The sequence below is a fragment of the Scyliorhinus torazame genome, chromosome 18, assembly GCF_047496885.1.
Source record: "Scyliorhinus torazame isolate Kashiwa2021f chromosome 18, sScyTor2.1, whole genome shotgun sequence".
Lineage (NCBI taxonomy): Eukaryota > Metazoa > Chordata > Chondrichthyes > Carcharhiniformes > Scyliorhinidae > Scyliorhinus > Scyliorhinus torazame.
This window is the reverse complement of record NC_092724.1, coordinates 74,767,046-74,773,045: the sequence shown is the minus strand read 5'-3', so window position 1 is coordinate 74,773,045 and position 6,000 is coordinate 74,767,046.

Sequence of the window (6,000 nt, the reverse complement as noted above, 5' to 3'; positions counted from 1 at the left end):
TTCGGCCCCTCGTGTCTGCACCTGCCCCTTGAAAGACCCGACCGAAGCCCACACCTCCACTCTATCCCCGTAACCCCACCTTTTTTGGAAACTAAGGGCAATTTAGCATAGCCAATCCACCTACCCTTGCACATCTTTGGACTGTGGGAGGAAACCAGAGCACCCGGAGGAAATCCACGCAGACATGGGGAGAACATGCAGACAGTGACCCAAGCCGGCAATCGAACCTGGGACCTTGGCGCTGTGAAGCCATTGTGTTACCGTGCTGCCCAGGTTTCACTGAGGACAAGGGGGGGTGATCATTAGAGATGCGGTGCATGGAGACAGTTTCATTAATGAATGTATACAGACCTCCAAATTGCCCTCCGGAGTTCATCACTAAGGCTTATTTGGATTTTGCTGATTTGGTCTTGGCCAACTTGTCTGTGGCCGTTGACTTTAACTGCCATCTGAACCCCCTGCTAGACAAGCCCCTGGTCACTAGGACCGCCCCCCAGCTAGTGTGTTGGACTCACTTGTGAGGTGGGTTTTGTGGACATTTGGAAGACGAGGGGGCGGAGACTTTTTTCAGCCCTGCATCAATGTCATACTAGAATTGACAACTTTTTTGAGCAAAGGGTGATCCTGCACCTGGTGCCTCTTGCTCCATAGGTGGCATCGTAATCTCAGACCGTGCCACCATTTTCTTGGAATTTTTGCTTGAGGACTCACCGCCCCCTGATCAAGAACATGAAGGTTTGATGTCTCCCTTATAAGAAATATATCATTTAATATGCACTTTGAAAAAGAGTTGAGTTGTTCCTCTCAGTCAACTCAACCCCAGGTATATCCACTTCTTTTTGTGGGAGACCTGTATGGCTTATGCGAGTGGGCTGGTTATCTTGCTGCAGCTAATAAAAGATATGATTGTCGAGAGCCAGCTGAGGATGGAGGTTGTTTGGTGAAGGCAGAGGAGAATTATAAGACTCCCAATAGACAATTGTTGAAGGAGGATGGTGTAGCAAGGGTGGCTCATGACTACCTATTGATGCAAGAGGCCAAGAAAAGCTTAAAGTTTGCGATACAGACGTAAGAGTTTGGGAATAAATCGAGCAAATACTTGGCCTGCTTGACAAAGAAAAAGGGCGATTCCTTCCGTGGTTCTTGCGGGAGAGAAAAGGGTTCTGAAGACAGGCGCGGTAAGAGAGGGCTGGATTCTCTGTTTCAGGGATTATGACCCCACGCCATCGTGGAAACTGTGGCCTTTTATGCCAGAAACACTGGCATTAAAAGGCCAGTCACAGCCCTGCAGAGAGCTAGCAGGGAGCCGTTGTGAAGTTCCCAGCTCCAGCTGCAAATACGGCCCCCCACACTTCCGGGTCAGAGGCCGGGCACGCGCATGGTGGCGGCCTCCAGCAGCCGCGCCGTACTCCATGTGTTGGATGTCTTCCTCGATTTCCTGCTGTCTGGACCTGTTAATGGCAAGTTTTGCCAGGCCCAGGAGCAGGTTCACAAGGTCCTCCTTCTTCCTTGTCCCTCTCCACACTGCGTGCTTGTAGATCAGGACCGTGGGGCTGAAGTGCAAACAAAATTGCAAAACGTTTTGTTAAAGAACTGAAAAAGGGGTGCACCCTGAGACATTTAACTCAGACATGGCCCACAGGCATCTCAAGGTCGCAAAAATGATAGGCTGCTTGGCAGTCCGTGGACCGGTGCAGACGGCGGTTTCATGGGACTGCTACACTTTCCACCCCAGGTCCCCAAGATTAAGAGGACCTCTCCACCGCCGGAGGGCAACAGGACAAGTCTGGGTGACAGGAAAGAAATGAAGGTTGTGCAGCAGCAGTCCATACAGGAAACCCCTCCACGCAATGCAAAAGGGCACAGAGGGCATTTCCATGATGCGGCTAGGGTCGTGGGGCTCCGGTTCCTGAGGCGAGTGGGGGGGTTTGGAGCCAATGTGCAATTCCATCTGGGCAGAAGTCCGCTCAGACTGGACCCATTGTGGGGTTTGTATTGTCACTCTTTTGAGTCAGGAATGCTGCCGCTGACTCAATGGTTCTGAAGGCAGGTAAGGACCCAGAGGACTGTGCCTCCTCTAGGTCAGGCATTTTCAAAGTCGCAGCCGGGTGTTGGGAGGGTCGCGGACCCATCGATCGCTGCGTTCCCAATCGCGTGAATTCAGGCACAAAGACGGCAGCAGCCGTTTTTAAAAATGCTGGCTGAGAGTGGCTTTAAAAATGCCGGCACGCATGCTCATCAGCGCGCATGCCCGGAGTCCAGAGAGAAACACCGCCTTCTCCAGACGTCAGCGTGCTGACCCAGGAGAAGATTTTTAAAAAAATTCAATTCAGTGTTCATGCTACTTTCTTTGCTACTCTAGACTATAGAATATAAGCCCACGCTCACCTCTCGCATTAAAGGTCAGAGAAAACAGTGGGCCACGAAGGTTGGCCGGTTGGTAAAAATGGGTCCCGGGCAAAAAAGTTTGAAAAACACTGCTCTAGGCCAACAACACTTCTGAATGTCGACGTGAAAAAGTTGGAGGATACTTATTCAACAAAAAAGTTGGAGGATACCCATCCGACAATTGTGTGGGCGGCAGGGTGGCCCAGTGATTAGCACTGCTGCTTCACACAAAGTACTGTCAACTGTGTACTGTACAATGTAGCTAGCAGCCAATCTGTTTTTATGTGTGAATGTATTAGTGAAGTTGTCCCGCACAAGTTTAAAGTGGAGTTTGATTAGGCTCCAAGGTGTCTGTCCCAACATTTACAGCTTCTGGTACCTTGCTTTTCTCTGCAACTTACATAAATTGTTGTTGATGTGGTTACATAAATCAGTGCTTTTCAAACTTTTCCCCCCAGGATCCACTTTTGTCAACCGGCCGACCTTCCGGACTCACGCGGCCAACCTTTATGACACACATCACGTTCGCTTACGTTTAATGCGAAAGGTGAGCCTGCTTGGTACTCATCACACTCCAATCAGATTCTCAGGAGAGAGCAATACGCATATCAGGTGCAGAGTTCAACCAGTTCCTTTGCACCATCTTTGTGAAAACAGAAAATCCAACCTTGCACATGTAGGTTGTCATGAAGGACAATAGCAACAAAATACTTGTTTTACTCAGCACTGGATATTCCTGGGAGATGCTACTCCAGAACGCTGACACAGGTCACGTACAGCAAACTTTTCATTTGGAGTCAGCTGCATAGAACATAGAAAATACAGCACAGAACAGGCCCCTGCAAATTAATAACTGGGGTATCAACCTCAAATGGAATTATTCACCCACCACTTTTTTTCAAAACCTGAAACTTCTCTCATTTGCCAGTACTTTCCTGCATATAACACGCATGGGTTTTGCATCCTTATTTGCACTGGCACAATTGATAAAGTCATACCAAAATATCATCTTTATACTAGCTTGTTCCCAAGTTTTCTTCTTTGTAAGCTGTTCACCATTGGCCCTGGAGCACTGTACAGAGCTAACACTAGCACTGCTCTGTCCGTCTAGAGCAGCTCTCTCCAGCAGATTTCGGCATGAGATCCTGGCCTATTTGGATATCTGGCTGTCTCTTCCTTGTAACGAAACAACCCATCCTCACAGTCCTCTTGCCTTGCGTGCTAGCAGCTACAAAATGGAAGAAGCTGTGCTCCGTAATTTCATGTCAAAAGCATGTACAGGGTACTTGATGTCAATTTAACGTGCAGGGTGTTTGACCTGCTCAATGCTGCCACGTATGGTTGGAAGTTGTGACATCATTCTCAATTTAAATGCCGGTAACAGCTGCTGGACGCTTCTCCCAGGATCAACACCATCGCAGGAATGCCACAACTGATCATTCCGCAACCCTCTGACGTCCACCTCCGCCCCATCGGCTGGTCGCAACCCGCACTTAAAACCTCAATATAAATTAAAGAAGGAACTTTCTTCTGGGATCACCTTATCTGGAACTTTACACAACTCCATCGGCATACAAGACCCCTCAATGACTCCCCCTCAGACTGATCTGTTACCTGTGAGAACACTATTCACAACTATGCTGCTCTTGCTCATGTATTTGCCTTGTTTGGCGCTTTGTACCGCACTGTAACCAATCACTGCTTGTCAATGTACTCATTCTTTTTTTTGTCTACTACGTACGTACTGTGTACGTTCTCTTCGCCGCAGAAAAACACTTTTCACTGTACTTCGGTATGTAACAATAAAATAAAATAAAAATCAAACTATCCTTCCCTGCAATTCACCATCATTTCATTATTTAGGCACAAGAAAGAGACACAGGGTAATCCTGGTCATGAGGACTGATTCCTCCAGTGGGGTGAGGGGATCTCAGAGCAGTGACGTATATAGCACGCTGGGACCATTCACCGGGGCATTTGTGAAATCTTCTAATTCCTCATGGTTTCGGGGAAATGGGATTGTAAGTGGGCTGTGCAAAATATCGCAGATCAATAAGATATTCTTACAATATTCACAGTCAGAAGGTCAGGCCAGACTTATTATTGTGCAGAACCTGCTGCTGGATCCATCAGGTAAATCTCACAATACCCAATCCTATCCAAAACCCTTAGATGAATTTCTAAACCATCCTTCACATTTAATCATGTCTCAGAAACACATAAAACATCTACTGATTTCAGGAGGAAAGAATTAGCACTTAATATAACCTACACAACCGGAGGTGCTCCCACTCAGTTTTACAAGTGGGCGTCTTCTTATCAACACACCGATAGTGCAGCAACCCCCTTCGGTACGACAGGAGCATCAGTCCGAAGCTTTGTGCTCCAGACTTTGGAGAGTGATAACCTTCTGACCCAGTTCTAGAATTTTGACCCTTGATGATGAATGAAGTGATACGTTTTCAAGTTAGAATGGTGTGTGGCTTGGAGGGGAACTTGTAGGCGGTGGTGTTCCCATATGTCTGCTGCCTTTGTCCTTCTAGGTGGCAGAGGTCACAGGTTTAGAAGGTGTTGTTGAAGGAACTCTGGAACACAAGTTACTGCAGTGCATGTTGTAGATGATACACTATTGCCACTGTGTGTTGTTAGTGAAGGAAATTAATATTTAAGTTGGTGGATCAAACAATCTGCTTTGCCCTGGATAGTGTCAAGAGCTGTACTCATACAGGAATGTGGTGAGAAAAAAAAATGTAGGAAATAGGAGCAGGAGTAGGCTATTCCACACTAATAGCCTGCTATACCATGATCACTATATAAAGTTAAAGCACGTGGGATTACGGGAAATGTTGAATTGGTTAGCAGGCAGGAAGCAAAAAGTTGGAATAAATAGTCATTTCCCCTCCACATCCCGATATTCCTTAATACCCAAACATTTGTTGATTTCCGCCATGAACATTTTCAAAGATCGAGCAAACTCTCCCATGTAGTGAATTCAAAAGATGCACAATTGAAAAAAAATTCTTGATTTTAGTCTGAATTTTTTTATTATTCGTTTATGGGACGTGGGTGCCGCAGGCTGTGCCAGCATCTATTGCTCATCCCTAATTGCCCTTAGCAGTTAAGACTCAACCACATTGCTGGGTCTGGAGTCACATCTCGGCCAGACCAGGTAAGGATGGCGGATTTCCTTTCCGAAAGGACATTAGTGAACTAGGTGGGTTTTTCCAACAGTCAATAATGGTTTCATGGTCAACATTAGACTTTTTAATTCCAGATATTTTATTGAGTTTAAACTCCATCACCTGCCTGGTGGGATTCGAACTCGGATCTCCAGATCATTATCCTGGGTTCGCTGCCTCCCCATTTTCTGTGACTCCCACGCTCTACCTTGCCAACCATGAGAAGCATCCTCTCGCACCACCCTCAAGACGTTTACACGTTTCAATGAGATCGCTTCTCATTCGTCAAACTCTAGGAATTATTTTTATTTCTTTATTCGTTCATGGGATATGCCACTGACAAAGGGAACTGATAGAGAGAAACTATTTCGACTGGCGAGAGGAAGCAGAGGCAGTGATGATTTAAGATAACTGATAAAAGGGAGTTATGATA